Source organism: Lygodium microphyllum, chromosome 4, assembly GCF_053477565.2.
Source record: "Lygodium microphyllum isolate KBCC chromosome 4, Lygodium_microphyllum_v1.1.10, whole genome shotgun sequence".
Classification (NCBI taxonomy): domain Eukaryota; kingdom Viridiplantae; phylum Streptophyta; class Polypodiopsida; order Schizaeales; family Lygodiaceae; genus Lygodium; species Lygodium microphyllum.
In genome coordinates this window covers 5,322,764-5,343,114 of record NC_141138.1, presented here as the reverse complement: position 1 = coordinate 5,343,114, position 20,351 = coordinate 5,322,764, and the positions used below count along the sequence as shown (strand labels likewise).

Genomic DNA, 20,351 nt, shown 5'->3' with positions numbered 1-20,351 from the left:
AAAAAAAAGAGGGATTTGTATGGGACCCCACGGAACAAGGGGGGCTTTTAAATGGTCTTAGTGGATCAGAAAAGGGAAGAAGGGGGATGTATAGTCCTGCGGTAGCTTCGCGAGCTCCTCTCCTCCACGGCAGGACCGGCTGAAGCAGAATTTTTTCCCTCTCCCACATGGCCAGCCTTACACCCTCTCTCATAGCCCTCAAACTGGAGCGTGATCCCTCTCAATCTCTTCCTTCCTTGGCCTGGGCAGCGTTACGCTCAGCTCCTCCCCTCCCTTCCCATAGCCCTGGCTTTTATAGCCAGAGGGAGAGGTACCTCCCTCCCTCCACGCGGCCATACGCATGGCTATAGCCCTTGTGCAAGCTCCAGCAAGGAGCTTAATCACCCTTGCTATTCCCCTCTCCTCCAGCACGACAGTCGGCTGGGGGGGAAAGGGGGAATTTAATTATTTTTTTACACCATAATTCTAACAATTATTCTTTTGGATTTTTAGTAAAAGGAGGTTCTTGTGAGGAACGTGGTTTAGAGATCGGAATTATTACAGTTTTTATAGTCATGGCAGTATTGAAGAGAGTAAAGACAATTTAGAGAGTGAGTTTGTTTGCCTTGGTGATAGTATAGATGGATCTGATTGCTTGAAAGATGAAGAGAGAATAGAGGATGAATTTTTGAGTTTGTTAGAAGAGCATGAGGGGGAGGGCTTAGAAACTGTAAGTTTTCAAGATGAAGTTGAGGGTTTGAATTTGTTGCCTGATGAGATTTGTTGTGAGTTTGGTTATGAGTTTGTTGATCAAGAGAGTATGGAGGTTTTAGGTTCTAACTCATGTTGTGATTTTGGTGTTGGTATTGTTGAGTCAGATGAGTCTTGTGAGTTGGTTGTTGATGGTTTGAGTAGCCCTGGAGAGGCTTTTGTTTGTGGTGTTGATGATGTGTTGAGTAGACCTAACCTCATGCTTCTTGATTGTTGTGTAGATAATTGTTTGGTTGATTTAGGCAACAATGACGAAGAGAAAACTTCGTCTAATAGTCTTTTAGTTTCTTTGAGTTCTCCTAAAGGTTTTGATGTTGTTTGTGAAGATTCTGATTGGGGTTTTAAGAATCCTAAGAGTGACATTGATGAGGATGTGAGAGAGAATTTGAGTAAGGCTTTAAAAAGAATTGAAAATTTGAGCGAAGAGAGATTTAAAACGAAGGAAATAGAGTTGGAAGGTATTTGTGAGGAGGAAGTTAAGGATTTGGTAGTTGAGGAGTCTTTGGTTGAGGTTATTGATACGAAGTTGTTGCATTGTGAAGATGTTATTTGTAATGATGATGTTTTTTGTGAGGTTGCTTGTAAGAATACTATGGAAGGTGTTTACCACTCTTTGTGTGTGAAAGACTCGATGGAGTCTTGTATTGTTGACGAGTTGAGTGATGTGGCTGGGTGTCCTAGAGAGAGCCCATTTGTGGATGTTGTTGGTTCCTGTGGTGTTATGAGTTCGGAGTTGACTCCTTTTGATGTTGTGTTTGATTTGGATATTGAGTTGGGAGATCCTTACATAGTATCTTTATTAGGAGAAGTTGTAGATGAATCAGTGGATGAATTTGACATTGGCAACAAAGAAAGGGTCAAAATTTTATTTAGAGACTCTAAAAATAACATGGTTTTTCCTAGGGAGGATGGGTGGGATATGAAGATTTTGGATTATGGTTGGGATTTGAAGAATTCGGAGGATTATGTATTTTCCTTAGATGGAGAGGATTGTCTTAAGGATTTTGATGAGAATTTCATGGATGAGTTTTGTCTACCTGTAAAGGAGTTGTTTGAGACAAATGTGCCATTTGTGTTTGTTGAGAAGATTGTGGATAGATCATTGGATTTGATTTTTGATTGGCTTATAAATGTTGCATCATTTTATGAAAGCAACTGCTGCACATGAATGTTTGCAGACTAGGGGGAGGGCTAAATATGTCAAGTGTTTTTTTGAAACTGAAAGCCCCTAGTCTAACTGTAGTTAGGATTGATTTGTGCTAGCTTAGTTATTTGCGTGATAGTTTGTTAGGATTTGCTTCTATCATTTTGTTTGATTTGTTGAGTGTGAAACTTGATAGCTTTGGTCGAGCTTGGTATTTTTTTGAACAGGATGAAGCTTGTGTTTGTCAATAGCTACTGAACATTGAGAAACTAGGTATGTTTTCTTGTCGAGACTCTTGTACATCACAGGGATAATGGGTTCATGAGCACTTCACGTTGCACTTGTTGATGCACTGCACTCGAGGGTCATCTCATATTCTTATCAAATACTTCCATGCCATGGGTTGGGATTATGCACGTTTTGCACCATCATTGAGCACTAGCACGGCATGAGGTCCACTGCAACTATATGCAGTAAATCTTAGATACACGCGCACATGAGAGAGCACCTATCATTGAGCACGCACATTTCTTTGCACACACGATATTTGGAATGCTCATCACAAAGTTAGGAACCTCTAGTTGAGTGTGTAAGGAGGTTGGGTGAGTTAAAGGGTCGTGAAGGACACCACCAATTGTGAGATGGATTGTTCTTATCTGGTCAACATCTTGAGGACCATCATTTTCTAGAGTGATTGTGAGATTTTGGATGGGTGGAGCGGAGATTGATATTTTATTGCTGAGAGTTTAGAGGTGAAGATAAGGATTTAAATTAACAAGGAATTTTGTTTACATTTTGCATGACGCACTAGCACATGTAGATAGACTAGGCATAGTTTCTTCAATGCATACATTTTTTTTGTGTGTAGCATCGATTGATTGGTTGCATATCATGGATCCAACATTGCATATTTGTCCAAATCATGTATGATTGGGCACATAGTTCATTTCAAAAAATCATATTTCTGCTAGGGCACATTGCATAAAAAACAGGTTCATATCCAGAGAATGCTTATTTTGAAGGCTCAACAATTGAAGGAAAAGATCGTACGTTTTACATCGTCAGCGAGTATTTCTTGAAGAAAAAGAGGACATGTGTGCTGAAAGTTTATGCAATCACAAGAACAATAGGCCAAGGAAGGGAATAAGTCATCCAAGATAAAAGATGGAGAAAAAATGATACGATTTACGAAAATCAATATTTTTTTCCCGAGTTTGATGGATTTTTGTAATGCTGTCCACGTTGCCTTGTCGACCAGATGTGTTCTGATTGTTTTGAGTACCCGAACAACTATATTCGGAGTTCAAATGACGAAGTTATGATCCAAACAAGTTGCAAACAGGCATAGAGCAGAAAAAACGAAAATAATGAAAAGTAGTAGAAAAGCAAAAGCCAAAAGCTGAAAGCAAAAAGCCTAATGTGTATGAGTGTGGATATAAAACTATATAAGGAGAAAAATTTGAAGAATTAAGGGCCTTTCCCCTCGCTTACAATTGTATTTTGTGAGAGAGGAGAGAGGAGGGTCGCATGCTAGAGTGAGCTCTTGTCATGCTAATTTGAAAGTCGGAGCCTTTGGATGTCAAAGCGTCCAGTGTCGATCATGGTTGTTAAGGTACGAGAATATTTTTCACGGTTTATTTTCAAATTGTTGGAAAAAAAAATTTTGAGTTGTGATTGTGTGATGCTCTACCCAAATTCAGGTTTTTACTTGTTTTGAGCTTCAAGAGGCATTGTGTTTTATCTTGTTTTTATATGTGGCTTATGGTGTATTATCGAATATTTGAATTTTTGAAGTTGTATTGTGTATTTGACAAAGTCAATTACCCCAATCGGAACTCCTTAACATCTCGTTATCGGGTTGTGAGTGAGGCTTGCTCTCGATCATCGCTCGTGTAACAACGTCGTGCCCTTGAAAGTGGCAGGGAATATTGCTAAACAATGCTCAGGGGTTCTGGCATTGTTAGCCACACATGCTGCCATGAATTCTGCTACATGAAGATCAGGGTCTTCATTATACTCTCCCTTAAAAACTGGCAATGTGACTACATTTGCTGGCCTGTCATTAATATTTACAGGATGAATCTGACTAGGAAGGGGACCTTGAGTCGCCATGGGGACTTCTGTAAAGAGTGCTTTTAGGGCGTCAAAGGAGGCTTCTACTGCAAGCTTGTTCTTAGCTTTGATTGTTGCCTTCTCTTTTCTCACGTAACTCTGTACTCGTTCTAACGCTTGCCTCTTTATTGTGTCATTCATCAGGGGGTTGGCTCCAACTAGTTGGTCCAGGATAGTATCAGAGGGGGCTTCAGTCTCGGATGGATTCTCTGGCCAATATCTCTTCTACTTCCTTCTTTTCAACATCTCTGAATTCGGCTTTCAAACCACTACAGAGGGGAAGATATTCCATTCTGAAAGTATCAAAACTCATTCTTCTTAGGACCGTTGTTGTGCCATTATAATAATGCCAGCTTCTGAGGGTTTCAACAATGTATGTTGTGAAAAACACTCTATCTACCAACTTCCAGTGGGTTGCTAATTGAACAAACAGAAGATTATCAATGCACCAAGCATCCCAGGTATCTTGCTGTTGAGCATCCACGAATAAATTCCAACTCTTTTCCTTCTTGTCTTCGTGAACCTCCACTGACCACGACTCCTTAAGCTTCTTCACGATCTCCCACTTGATGATGTCTGGAAGCTTCTCAATGAATGCCAAATCTTCCATGGATGTTCATTCTCTCTGTTTCTGCTCTTCAATTTGTTCCCAAACAATTTGCCACCAAGATGCAAGTTTTTGCTGCTTCAACAGGAAGAGGAAACAGTCCACCACATAGAGCATGTATCATGATGGTGATATGTTTCCACCATTGTGGGATGAAATTCTTGTGGAAAGTGGCTTTGATAACGAGAATCTCCAACTCTTCAGTGGAAGAAGAAACATTGCAAACATCCATTGAATTCTCCTCTTCTTGACAATGCCATTTCCTTCATTTTCAGCCTCTTCTGGTGCTTGTTGATGGCAAGCTTCCCCGGCTGCGCACCAAAAATATGGAGCCCCAAGCATAACACCAAGGAAAAGAAAATTCTCTTGCAAGAAAATCTATCTTGTAACATCAACAAGCTTTTATTTCATTCTTTTGATCATCAAAACAAAGAAAACAACAAATCTTCACGCAGCATCATAGTAAATATCTCCCACGGATTTGATAGAATCAACCATAATCTTTAACATCTTCATAGAATTCTTCAATAGAAAAAAGAACACAAAAAAACAAACCATCTTTTGAATGGAAATCAATCACATATTATTCAACTTCAATGTCTTCATAGTTTTTTCTTTCAATCTCTCATATACAGTTACACTGTTTTGATAGAATTGACTATCTCTGGCTCTCTCTCTCTCTCTATCAATAGTACATCATCTCCTCACTACAATAATCTCATAATAACTCTCAATAATCCTTCTTAGGTCGTGGATGCACCTCCCAAGAGGTATGTCTGATATGAAGATTCACCAGAGCCACTACAGTGTCTCTTCACAGCTCACTACTGTCACTGTCACTCAGTCTTCTCTTCAGTCTTCAGTAGCTGCTTCCTCCACTTGTTTTAGCTCTTTTGAACTTAGATTCATCCTTTCCAAAAGTTAGAAAACTTTCCCAAAGTCACACATAATTTCTACAAAACACTTACAGAAGGTCTACAGAACAGTTACAGTACAGTACCAGAGCAGCTACAGTATAGTTACAGTACAGAGACAGAGTAGAGATAGAGATAGAGGCTCTATAGAAGGTTTATAGAAGGTCATCAGAACCTCATAACTCATACTCAAACCATTCCAAACTATCAGAAACTATTCAATAAGCTTCCAAAATATCTCAATCTTCATCAATCATCAATCCATGCTTTATACAGAAGAAAATCAGAACAAAACAGAAGCTATATAGAAGGTATATAGAACCAATCATAACCTCAACAGAACCTATCAGAACATCATAGAGCTTTATACTCCACTGAGAATTGTCATGATCTTCCAAAACATAATCAATATAATCCAAAACACTCTCAAATACCTCCATTAACAACCATACATCACTCTAAATCCATCAAAAATCAATCATTCAGTCCTCAAAAACAACAAAAATAAGTCATTTTCCACTCTCAACATATCCAACCTAGAGGTCGATACTTGTTTGATAGCATTGACCCTGAGGAAGCAGATTAGGATGAATTGATTACGTCCTCGAACCTAGACACATCAACATCTGAGAGACGTAGAATTCTTCTTTTTGATCATGATGACATTGTAGATGATGAGAACGACAACGATCCAAACTCTGATACTACAGACACCGAAGAGGAAGAGAAAATGTATGTCGAGTCTACGAAGGAAATGAATGTCAACACAAATTTAACAACGGAGGAGTTCAAAGAAGTCAACAAGGATAATAAAGATGAAATTTTATTGACGATTAATGTCAAAGAAGACGATGAGGACTATTAGTCTTACATGTTAACTCACGGATCATCAACCTATGTTCAATAAGATTTAATCTCAAAATAATTCATTGTGAAGTCATGATTTTTATTCTTTTGAAAACTTACTAGCAAGGGTGGGTGGTGGGGATTCTTGTGGTGATATCCTCATATGGCTTGTGTCGGGGTTTGATTCCCCTCAGACTCGTTTTTCTTTCTATAGATGTGTATAGGGGAATCTTAGCTTCAAGTTCACTAAAAGAAAGTTTGTATCGGGGTTCGATTCCCCTCCTCTACCAAGGCTTCTATCTTGTGTTTTAACCCCAATATCAACATCTCAACCTTTAGTACCCGCAATCAAGTATTGCTTCTTGGATCGACTTGGCCTAGCAATAGACCATCAAAACTAGCAATCTTCTATTGTTTCCTGGCAGAATTTCTAGCAGCACCCTCAGTGAGTACCCACAGTATCCCTCCCCCCCCCCCCCCCCCCCCCCCCCCCATGCTATCCATTTGCTACTCCAAATCCTACTCTCTCTCTCTCTCTCTCTCTATGACATTATGGTCACCCCAGCTTTGATGTATGCGGCAATAGTATGGGCCCCATGCTTGTCAATCACCTCATGGACACAGATTGAGAGACCACAGATATGTATGATCTCACACTTGTTCCGCAGCAAACCATTAGTACCATTGTTCTACCTGACATTGGTATCAGAGCTCTTTAGTTGTAAATTTTTGGTCTCATAGGTCATTTTGTCCTTTTGAAGACATAAATATAGCATTTCATTTTGTTTCATTTCTCTCTCTCTCTCTATACTTACCATGCATTGTCACGTCGATGACTCATGAGTTTGCACATTTGCTTGAGCAACCACTTCTGACTCCATCATGTCCCAAAATTCATCTCTCCAGTGTGTGTTGATGACATATTTATTGTCATCCTCAAGATAATCGTAGCATTGCAAAATAAATTCAATTAGTAATTGAAATAAAAAATTATAATTCATATTCTTTATGTTAAATAATACTTACTCCCATGGTACATGAACTCGTTGTAGATAAGACATGCAGAGGTATTTCATTTGACATCTGAAGGCGATGCCAGCTACGACCTGAAGGATACCCCCGTTAGACATTGGTGAGTGAAAATGAGCGACCGAGAACATGATATTGTGTGATGTCAACTGGGGTAACACATGCAAATATTATTTTTTTGCCTTTCTAACACTTACCTGTAGCGAGAGTCGGATTGATAAATGGAAATCCCAAGTGGTACCATGCATGCTCGACACGTGGATGTGATATTTTAGTTTTGAGACATGCGCTCCATGTAGGAAGAGAAGAAAATCTATTCTAGAAGAAAATCTATTCTTGTTTCTAATTTTGAGTCCCCGAGTGGAGTTTTACATGGAAAGGGGTATGTTTGCCATCTAGCAATTAAGAGGAAGCAAGGGGCAACTTGAAAAATTAAGGGAAAAAGCAAAAACATGAGTAGTTTTTTTTGGGAAAAAAGAGAAGAGAAGTGTTCGATACAAGACAATCAACAAGAGAGAGAGAGAGAGAGAGAGAGAGAGAGAGAGAGAGAGAGAGAGAGAGAGAGAGAGAGAGAGAGAGAGAGAGAGAGAGAGAGAGAGAGAGAGAGAGAGAGAGAGAGAGAGAGAGAGAGAGAGAGAGAGAGAGAGAGAGAGAGAGAGAGAGAGAGAGAGAGGAAGAATCTTCCAAGCTAAAGAAGGGAGAAATCTAAAGCTTAGAAGAAGAAGAACAAATTGTCAGAAGAAAGAGACCGTGAAGCTGAAGTAATTGGAGTCGTGGAGCATGATGGCATGGCTACTGAAGTCAATGGGCTGATGTAAGTTCTCAGTTTTCAAATGATGGTAATAAGAGTCTTCTTTTGCCTTGTTTTCTTCTACTACTTTGTGGGGCAAAGAGTTTGCAGATCAGTTCTGGTGTATGGATATGAGTGAAAGACAACAGAGGGATGTTCTTCATCATGTTGAGAATGATGTTTGTTAGTTGTTGAGTGAGGCTTTCTGTCAGCAAAGAAGAATAGAAGTAAAGGGCCTCTACATCTTAAACTATGTATGAGGCATGGAATATGTATTATGAGCAAGTGTTGAATGCACGAGTTCGAGTTAGTGGAAATATGAAAGGATTCGCAGCCAAGAAAATAATGGATCAGAGTTCATAAAGTTTGAAGCTCTGCAACTCTTAATCAATGCAAGATATGCTGAGATGTATCTGCTGGTATCCTGAAATGACAATCTGAAGTCGAAGAATTTGTCTTCCCATTTGTAAGTTTGTGCTTTTGGAATAGAGCAATTGTGTTTATTATATAGAGTATGCAAAAATTTAGGACTGCAGACTGTGCACAACTATTTCAAGTTAGCAAATCAAGGAATTTGACTTTGAGTTGTTCTAAAGAGTTATAGAATGGAAAGAGAGATAAAATTTTCCTTTTTGAAGCTTGGCAATCCGAGGTCTGGTTAGAAAGTTATGAACTATTCTATGTAATTATCTATGAGGCAATTTCTGTGCTCTATGAGGAAACATGTGAATTCACTAACATCTATGTCACCAACTTGGTTTTTCATGAAAGTCATCATGATTATCCATTGCTATATCAATGTAAACTCTATTTTGATATAGTAATGGAATGTCCGCAATGGTGAAATGCTTATAGTAGCTGAGTTGGCATGAAAGTTGGCCGTATAAAGCTTTGAGTACCTATGTATTTGGTTTGTATTTATGTGTGCTCTGAGGAAAGAAGAACAGAGAGGGTCTACAATTGATTTTGTACTACTTGAAGAAATCATGCTTTATGGGGCAGTTTTCTAAGTGGGATTTCCATCCCTAAAAATAAGAGGTGTGTGAATCTAAAATCTCGTCTTGTCAAAGTCTTAGCAATGTTGTTTCAGTGTCAAATTCTCTCTAAAAGTGGTAAAATCTGAGTTTGAAGGTTTGAATTGTTTAAGTGTTGAGTTGAAGTCTCAGTGAGGAGTGAGTGATCATGAATTTTGGATCATGTGTTTAGTGGTGCCATCTCATGGGTTTTGTTGAGGTGAGATCCTCGGTCTTTAACTTGTGGTGTTGTCTTGGGGGTGGTTAGAGACCGACTACCCAATTCACCTAGATTGGTGCCCCCGCTGAGGATCTTCCATATTGAAGATCTCTTTTGTTGGTATTATCAGTTGGGAAGTGTAAGGTTTGGAAACCAACCTATACATGAACTCAAGCATGGCGGCTTTTGGATATGAACCCTTCTTTGGTAGTGAAAATGAGGATATTAATTAGTTTATCAAGATATTGGAGTGGATGGCCTACCAAGATCGAAGGAACACTAATGCAGATAAGCTTCAAATGATTAGCATGTTGCTTGAAGGATATGCAAGATTACAGTGGAACTTATTGAATGAAGAGACAAGGGCGAATTGGAATGAAGTTAAAAATGAGTTCCTTACAAGGTTTGCAACTAAGAAAACTCCTGAGAGTTTATGAAAATATTTGGAAAGGATGTTTCAGGGAGAAAATGAGGAAGTGTCCAAATTTGCTACAAGATTTGAAGCAAAATGGATAGAAATTGCACAAAGTATGGAGCAACCTCCCATGATGTTCTTGAAAAGGAAAAGTTTGTTTCATTGCTAAAATGTAAAATTAGAGAAAAGATTCTGATTAAAGACCGTGATATATATGAAGATGCAGTTAAAATAGCCAAAGAAAATCAAAGGAAAATTCAATCGAGGTCAGATCAATCAAGAGGTATTGTTGTGCATGCATTTTTATGGCCTAATCAAGTTGACAATATTACAGGAAATGCAAGACATCAAGCTGTGAATCTTCATGGGGCATTTGAAAGAGTGGAGAATGGGACTCAACAAGGCCATAGGAAACCTAATGATGATGTGATTAGTAAACTACATGAACAATTGGCAAATCTTAATTTGAATATGAGCCTATTGCAGGGAAGGCAACCTCAAATGCAACCCAGATTTAGAGGACCTCCAAGGAATGCATGGGAAAACTTTGAATTCTTTATTATGCCATTGCCTCCTCAAAGATGAGTTCATATGTAGTAGGTGACCATATGTAACATTAACCTTTTTACCTTTTAAATCCTCAAGCAGGTTGTAAGGAACTTGATTCAATCCCAAAGCAAAGTCTCCCATTTGAATTTTCCTTCATTGTCTAGCTTTCTCGCTAGTTTCTGGATTAATCCTTACTGCCCTTTGAGTTTCAATGTCAATATTCCTCTCTCTAACTCTCTTATTAGCTAGAACATCTGCATTTTCTCCATCATTAGACATGCTGGTTTTGATCAAATTCATACCCGATGTGCCTTCATTAGGTCTTCTTTCCAACTATTGCCTAGCTGGTTCAAGTGGCCTTTGTTCTTGTTGAGGTCTAGCATGTTGCCTAGCATTCCCTTGTGGCATGGGATACATCTCCCCTCTTGTTCTTCTTGGATAAGGGCAATTAGGAGCAATATGACCTCTCTCCATAAAATTAAATCAAATTGGACCTTTGCTTGGTACAAAAATAGGAAAGTCTTACATCATTATTGCAGTTGACTATATGACCAAATGGCCTGAAGCTAAGGCTACAAGGAATTGCAAGAAAGAGGATGTAACTCGATTTCTCAATAGCTTATTTCTGAAGCCAGGATATAGGAGAATTAACACGGAAACTAGACTTGAAACACAGATTTGCTACTCCTTATTACCCTTAGTAGTGTAATGGAATAGTGGAAGCATTCAATGGAACATTACAAAAGATCAGGACAATTATCTGCATCAAGCTTTGTGGACTTGTAGAACAATGTAGAAGACAAGTACAAGATTCACCCCTTTTCAATTAGTATATGGTCAAGATGTTTTATTACCTATGAATGTCATGATGGAGTTTGTAAGAAAGCATCAGTTAGATCAAACAGAATTGGAAATTGATAGAGGATTGAACCTGCATACCCTACAGTTGGATAGGCAACAAGCCATGAATTGTTATGAAAAACAGATTGTGAAGAGAAGGGATTGGTTTAATACATAGTTCAAGGAGAAGAATCTTGCAGAGGGAATGTTGGTTATGAGATATGACAGTAGCTTGGACTCTACTTTTCAAACCAAGCTTCGAGTTAGATGGGAAGGACCTTTCCTCATCAAGCAGAAGTTTGAAAATGGCACTTACTTGCTACAAGATTTAGATGGGACTATTTACAATAGTAGAATCAATGGGTTCTGTCTAAAGAAATATATATGTAGAATCCTATAAATAAAGTGGATGTAGGTAATGTACATACTATACATAAAGTAGGTTGCTTCTAATTTACTGTTTGAGGTAGATTCATTTTTTTGAAATCTAGTGTTAATCAGATGGTTGTAAATGACACACAACATATTCAAAGTGTGCTTTGACACGTAATAAAGGTCTCTATCAATTTTCGTGTTGATGGGAGCAAGATTTGGAAGGTCGATGTCTAAAGTAGACTGCATACAGAATTTAGGACTGCAAACTGTGTAGAGATGTTTCATGGAAGTAGATTGAGGAATTTGACTCTAAGTTGCTCTAAAGAGTTATAGATTGGAAAGATAGCTACAACTTTCATTTTCAAAGCTTGGCGATCCGAGGTCTGGTTAGAAAGTTATAAGCTGTTCTATGCAGTGCTCTATGAAGGTAGATTTTTAGAAAAATGAGTTTGTCTTTGTCAGATGTTTTCAAAGCTTTTAATACATGTTTGTTCACACTTTGTGTTCCAAAACAGGGGGTGGCTAATCATGGTGAGTGAAAATGAGCAACCGGGGACATGATGCTGCGTGAAGTCAAGTGGGGTAACACGTGCAAATATCTTTTTTTTTTGTCTTTCTAACACTTACCCGTAGCGGGAGTTGGGTTGATAAATGAAAATCCCAAGTGGTACCATGCATGTTCGACACGTGGTTCTGATATTTCAATTTTGAGACATAGGCTTCATGCAGGAAGAGAAGAAAATTTATTCTTGTTTCTAATTTTGAGTCCCCGAGTGGAATTTTACGTGGTAAGGGGCATGTTTGCCATCTAGCAATTAAGGGGAAGCAAGGGGCAACTTGAAAAATTAAGGGAAAAAGCAAAAACATGAGTAGTTTTTTTTTTTTGAAAAAAAGAGAAGGGAAGTGTTCGATACAAGACAATCAATGTGAGAGAGAGAGAGAGAGAGAGAGAGAGAGAGAGAGAGAGAGAGAGAGAGAGAGAGAGAGAGAGAGAGAGAGAGAGAGAGAGAGAGAGAGAGAGAGAGAGAGAGAGAGGAGGAGGAGGAGGAGGAGGAGGAGGAGGAGGAGGAGGAGAAGAAGAAGAAGAAGAATCTTGCAAGCTGAAGGGACAAATCTAAAGCTCAGAAGAAGAAGAACAAATTGTCAGAAGAAAGAGACTGTGAAGCTGAAGTAATTGGAGATGTGGAGCATGATTGCAGGGCTGCTGAAGTCAATGGGCTGATGCAAGTTCTCAGTTTTCAGATGATGGTAATAAGAGTCTTCTTTTGTCTTGTTTTCTTCTATTGCTTTATGGGGCAGAGAGTTTGCAAATCAGTTCTAGTGTATGGATAGGAGTGAAAGACAACAGAGGGATGTTCTTCATCATGTTGAGAATGATGTTTGTTAGTTGTTGAGTGAGGCTTCCCGTCTCTAAAAGTGATAAAATCTGAGTTTGAAGGTTTGAACTATTTAAGTGTTGAGTTGAAGTCTCAGTGAGGAGTGAGTGATCAGGAATTTTGGATAATGTGTTCAGTGGTGCCGTCTTGTGGGTTTTGTTGAGGTGAGATCCTCGGTCTTTATCCTATGGTGTTGTCTTGGGGGTTGTTAAAGGCGGACTACCCAATTCACCTACCAGCGTGATGTCGCATGTGACACCCAAAGTGCCAATGCATGTGCGCATCTATACTGGTGGGGGCACTGGTGGTGTCTCGCTAATCGATCAAGCTAGTGGTGTGCTACTCTGCCTGATGCCTACATGCAATACAAACATATGATACATTGAGATTTGAGTTCTTAAAAACTACTTGATATTTAATATGTAATCGCCATAAGAGATATACCTACGAGATTGATGGCCACTAGCCTATGAATCAGGTGTCATCTGAGTAGGAGGAGGTACATCAGGAGTAAGCCGCTGACTCTCATGATGAGATGTACCTGGGATAGGAGTCATAAGCAAACAAAGACATCAAAAGGATATATATATTAAGAATTCTATATGTAAAAAAAGGATGACGTTACTATTTTATCAATCGAGAAGTTTACTAATGTGTTGAAGTGTGTACATGAGAAAAAATCTCCACTCCTACATGTGGCTGGGAGGATGTACCCTCTCCAAGATGTACGGGCATACTAGATCTCCCAAGAATCTCAATGGCACTATCTAAACCAACATCATCCATCTCCACATGATCTACCATGGCCTCTAATGATGTATCTCCAGAAACACTACAAGAGAAAGGCCCTATAGACACACGCGAAAAAGCGGGCGCGTTTATAAGCGCGTGTATCAAAGCGTCTATTTACGCTAGTATATAGAACGCGTCTATATATCCGCATTTATAAACATGCTTATAGATACGAAAATAAACGTACATATTTTTTATTTCTCATAAAGTCCCTAAATATGACCAAACCTCTTAACAGCTAGTATTTGTTTGAATACATTACCAACTTTACTTCTTTCTGAGTATTACAAATATACATCCAATCATTCAAAGTTAATTATATATATGTGATTTCATGCCCTATACAAATGTGATTGGATAGGACATGATTGGATGTATATACGACATAATTACACCTAGATCATAAGGACATGATATACATGTATAGGATCATAAGGACATGATATACATGCATGTATAGGGCATACATGTATAGGACATGATATACATTACCAACTTTACTTCTTTTTGAGTATTACAAATATACATCCAATCATTCAAAGCTAATTATATATATGTGATTTCATGCCCTATATACATCCAATCATGCCCTATACAAATGTGATTGGATAGGGCATGATTGGATGTATATACGATATAATTATCAAAGAAGTGATTGATACATGCACATGTTGCATCTATTGTGCACTTAACCTAGCCATGCCTAACTTATAGATCAAAGGTTGACTTATGCATGTGCAATAGAGAGAGAGAGAGAGAGAGAGAGAGAGAGAGAGAGAGAGAGAGAGAAGTGATCATACATGCACATGTCGCATCTGTTGTGCACTTAACCTAGCTATGCATAAACTTATAGATCAAAGGTTAGTTGGTGATTTAAGAGAGTATCCTAACTTTTTAGAGTAGTCCCTTGACTCTCATTAGTCTCAACAAATATGCAGCACAATCAATACAATTAAAGCAAAAGCAAGACATGCATGCCAATTCATAGCGTGAGTAGAATGATGCAAATAAATTGACTTGTGCATGTGCTATATATATATATATATATATATATATATATATATATATATATATATATATAGAACTGATCATTACACTCACATGTCTCATTTGTTGTGCACTTAACCTAGTCATGCATAAACTTATAGATCAAAGCTTAATCAGTGATTCAAGGGAGTACCCTCACTTTTTAGGGTAGTCCCTTGATTCTCATTATTCTCGAGGAATATACATCACAATCAATACAATCAAAGCAAAAACAAGACATGCATGCCAATTCATAGCATGAGTAGATTGATGTAAATCAGTTGGTTTGTGCATGTGCAAGCTATTCCAATCATGTCAAGGTGCAATTATAGCTCACATATAATTTTAGATAAGGTGGACCACATGTAGCCAATGTGCACATGTCCTCTTTTCATCATCTTTAGCCAATGTGTCCACTTGTTGGTGACTAAAATAGATCACTGTTATGGGAACTTGCTGAAGTCAATGGAGCATCCTAAAAACGACGATACTCTAATTACTATATCAAGTCACTTCATGTACATATCTTTGATTGATTGATGGATAATATGCCTTTCTCTATCTCTTTCGTATACACCTTCATTGCATTATCTCTCTCTAGCTAAAAACCATTTGTGCTTTATCCACCTATTGATACTTGCATGCAATTGCAAGTGGGATGGTCTAGTAAGTCACCACATATGTGCCAATTGACTTGCCAATGTGTTATCTCTTATCCTCAAGCTTTGTTATATATGTCACCACATAGGTCAATTGATTTGCTAGTGTACCATCTCTTATCTCAAGATTTTCTATATATTTCACCAGTATTCTTAATCAAAAACATCATATCAAGCATATCTTGCAGTAATCAAGCAGATTAGCCAACCCAACATAAATGAAATTGTATGAATAGCAATGTAGATCAAGATCTTAGCTTAAATATTCATAAACAACATTTCCCATGTCATCACACTAAAAGCATCGGTATATACTTCTCTACAAATCAATCACTATTAGCATCGCAACAAGTAGCTGTGTTTTTTGATGCATATATTGACATGGATAGCAATGCGTGTAGTAAATTAGTGATGCTAACCTTCTAGCATCATGTGCTAAATAATGTTCCATAAAGAAATTATATATTGAATACACAATTGTCATTGAGAGACAAGTGCATCATGAGATGCTAGTAAAAAAGTATTATTGATTCAATATTCAAATAAGTGCTTGGGATATATTGATTTCATTTGGTATATATGTCATATTCCATAAATGCATGCATTGATACTTACAACATGGAGGCAAACATTTTGATATTGAAAGACTAGGAAAGTCATGTCATGTTGATCCAAAAACAACCAAAAGCTAGCATCTAATCAGTTTAATTGTTACTGTGCGTTTGTCAGCGCGTGTAATAAGTATTATCTGCGTATATACACACGCAATTACACGCGCTTATAGACGCGCTACGCAAATATTAAAATTTTTTAAAAAAAGTTGTGGCTTTCTTTTCAAACCAGTGCTTTCCTGCATTTTTTGCTCGTTTTCTACAGTTCAAGCTCGACATCACTAATCATGTCTATCTATCACTTCATGAAGACAATGAGGGAAGGAAATAAGAGTAAAAAGAGGACAGGAGGAAGGAAGAGCCAAAGAGTAAAGAACAAGAGCCAAATAGCAAGGAAGAGAAGAAGAAGATTCAAGCAACTTACCAAGGGAAGGGAGAAGGAGGACAAGGAGCTTGCAACCTAGCCGCCACCCGTCGGAACAAGCAAAGAAGGTGAGTTCTTCTTCTCTCTCTCAATCTTGTTTGCTTTCTCCATCTGTTTGTCTCTCTCTCTCTCTCTCTTTACATGTTGTAGACTGTCATCTATAGAGGTTTTTTTGCGCGTTTTTTAACCAAGTTTGAAAAAAATGGTCCGACTGTGCACATCTGTCAGCGCGTCCAGATGACAGTGCAGACGCAGGTATAGACGCAGAAATAGATGCGCTGATAGACACATACAGAGATGCAGATATAGACACAGCATGTAATATGTTTTATCTACACAGGGTAATATGATTTTTCTTTGTGTAGATGTGGAATCCTAGATCTTCTAGCACTGATCCTGAGTTGGAACGCATAAACAATACCTTAGCCGAGTTTTCTAGAGGTATTAGTAGCTTTTTTGGAGGTTTTCCAAACAAGGAGCAATTCATGGGGGAGATGACCAATTATCTTGTTCGCCCTCCCACTGCAGAGGAGGTTTTCAGTGTGATGTCTAGGACACCTATCACATCTTTGCCTAGCACTGCTACACAAACACCAAACCTTGGCACACCTCTACTAACAGGTACTCCACGCACAATGCATACACACAGATCAGCTGATGCATAGGGATCAGCTGAAGTACATGGATCGGCCGAAGCACATGCATCTGCAGAAGCATGTGCATCGAGTGAGGTAGAGAGTAGTGCCTGTCGAGGGAGGAGGGAGAGTCGTGTGGGAGGACGAGGAGGTCGGGGCTTTGTGGGGGTTGCCTAGGAGGTGGCTCTCGATCACCCTCACTGGGAAATGAGAGAGGTGAGCCTCCACAAATATACTACTCTGTCACTGATGTTGGTGGTATCTTGCATGACTCTGAGGGGAGGGAAGTGATAGCCTACTTGAGGAGTGTCGTACATGCCACATACAAAGATTGCATTATTCCCTTCAAGCACCAAAAAAATAGTTTGTGGCAAGAGGTGCTGCGGGTAGTACATAGAAGGTATCCTAATCCCGAGAATTCACGATTCTCATATGATTGGGGACGGTCAAAGGTGAGAGACGCGCTTCATAACAAGAGGTCTCACCTTATGACACACGCTAAAACGACGACGGGGGCAAATTTTGTTATTTGCATTTTTGTCGCTTTAAACGTCGGTATAAGTCCTATATCTTGTAGTGTATCACAGATTGTTGACTTTTTTATATCCTTAAAAAAGACCCAAAAGCTAATATTGGCCTTTTAAAGATTCATATATATGCTTTTCAATGAAAAGTACATATCATGAATCGTATGCACACCCAAATACTTTAAAAGTATCATCTCCATATTTTCTTTTATCGTCATACATATTAATATTTACCTTTAACTTTCTCAAAATTTTCCTAGAAAGAGTGGAATGGGCAATGGCCTTCTAAAGCCATTTGGGTTCTCTAACATGTAAATGATAACTTTAGGCCAGTAAAAGAGCACATAAACATTCTAGTCTTTTGAATAACATGAAATTTCCTACCTAGACTCCCTCAAGTCCACTTTGAAATGGATGTTCTTAGCCATCCCCCATGAGAATCGACCTCGATTTTGGTTTCCAAGTAAGCGAACAACTCCTATTGGAGTTAACTAGTATCAATCTTCAAGCAACTACTTGTGCTAGATTACTTGAGCTAAAGCCAACTCATAATGCACCTAGTTCAAGAAGAGTAAGAAATGAGGGAGATTATGAAAACATCAACCCCCATATCCATACGGTAAAGTTTCACTTCGTTCCCCTAAAATGATATGCAGTCAAGGGTCATAGTTGATTTGAGGGTCGATTTCTCCTATATTCTAACACAACAAATTTGTAAGAAGCTCTCAGCTTACTGAGACCAGATTTCCTTAGAGTGGATCCATATAAAGGACCGTGCCCTCCTGCTTCCCTCGGTTGGGAAGTTTTAGTTTATCTAATCACCTAATACATTTAAGTTGTATACATAAAAGTAGCTTTTTTAATTAATCCTTTTAAGCACACTATTCATTTACATAATTCAAAATCACAACACACAAACAATAAAAATAAACCTTTTTAAAAGACAACTTCTTTATTTAATAGAAATTTCTTATACAAGTGTTCATCTTCCATCCGTATGGAAGAACGGCATGAAGATCTTTATTTTTCCAAGATTTTCATCCCTAACTAGTACTGAGGCCTCAAAAAATTCCATCCTTAGTCACATAGGTGTTTGGGTAGTTCTTAGGAACCTAACAGTTTACTCACCAGTCCTCTCTAGCACCCTCAACTCCTCTTGTCCAAGGACTTTCTACAGAGTGATCACTCACCATCAGGCTCAGTCCAAAAACCCTCTAAGGTGGCAATTAATTTTTCCCTTGAAAAGGGAATCGTAACTAGCCTTGGGGGAGGTCTAGTGCAATTTTTTTTAATCATATTGCAGAATTAGTGTATTAGAATTTTTTTATTATTTACTCAATGTCTTAAGTGCATCAAGTCAAACTTGTATGCATTGCTACAAGCAAAATCATTTTCTTTCAAGAAATATTCCTAGCAAATAAAGTGGTAATTGAGCAAGATCTTAACTTAGAGGAAACCCCTTCTAACTTGATTCTCTTCTAACTCTTGTTTTTTTTTTGGTTATTTTCCTAGTTATCATTGGTCTTTGTTTGTGATCTTCCATTCATAATTCTTGTTCAGGATTGATCATTAATCCCACAAAGAATTTAGAGATTATCCTAATTGGAGGGGATTTATCAGACTTTGAAAATTTTAAGTGGGGATTTTTCTCCTTTAAGAGCTGGCCCTAAACAATCAACTTGATCATCTATTTTAGTTTTTCTATAGGTTGTAAGAGAGGGGGATCTAATAACGGGGAAATACTAGCTACATTGGCTGGTATATAAGGTGAGAGAGACTTAATTTTTCATTATTAGATAAATATACAAGTCTTCTTTCTCCTTCACCTTGCTCTCCAAGCTTCCATGTCTTCCTTCCCTTTGTTCAAGTTTTTCTCTCTCTATTTCTAGTCTTTCTCTCTCCTCGTCACAGTCTTTCTCTCTCTTCTGCTCTTCTTCTTCTTCTTCTTCTCTACAGTCTTCTCTCTCCTCTTTCTCTCTCCCAGTTCCTCTATTTGACAATTGGCATCAGAGCCTAGGTTCTTGGTCCCAGTTAGTCCCTCATTTTACCCAGTTACAACTTTCTAGTCACATGGAATTTTGAGTCACAGGTACACAGGTACAAGGAGTAGTAGGGGAGTTTCCAAAAAATTTTGGACCACAAGGACTGTAGGCAGGAGCATTAATGGTAGCTTGGACCAAGTTTGGAGGGAGAAAGACCAACTTTGGTAGCTCGTGGGTCATTTTTGGCCCATTTTGAAGGTAAACTCTTAGTAACCGTGGTCACAGGAGTTAGAAGAAAGTCTAGTTGGGGTTACTTTTCAGGGAGGGTCTTCTCTCTCCTCATTTCTCAAGCTTCCTGCAAGCTCCCATGGAGGAAATCAGGTCCAAATCTTGCTTCCCCCCTCTTTCATGAAGCATCAGCCCTTCCCCTTTCAATTCTGAAGCTCAAGAGCCACAAACCAAGCAGGGTTGAGCTGTGGTGGCCACCTCCAACCCTCCAGCAGCAGCCCCGTAAAATGCGGCACAAAATGCAGGCTGCTTCTTGGCCTGTTTGATAGCACCCCAACCCTCCTCCCCTTCCTGGCTCTCACGCCCAGCTCATTGCAGGTCCCTTGGGCAAGATTGAAGCCTTCCTTCTCAGCTTCTTGGACTCCTCTTCCACTTCAAGAAACCATGATCATGTGCAGTCCATGGCAGCCATGAAAGCTTGGCATCA

At 38.7% G+C, this 20,351-nt stretch overlaps 1 pseudogene; it reads right to left on the bottom strand.

Moving 5' to 3' along the window:
- Window positions 1–7,197: 7,197 nt before the first annotated feature.
- LOC148036756 (uncharacterized) lies at window positions 7,198–18,847 on the bottom strand (annotated as a pseudogene).
- Between the last annotated feature and the right edge of the window lie 1,504 nt (window positions 18,848–20,351).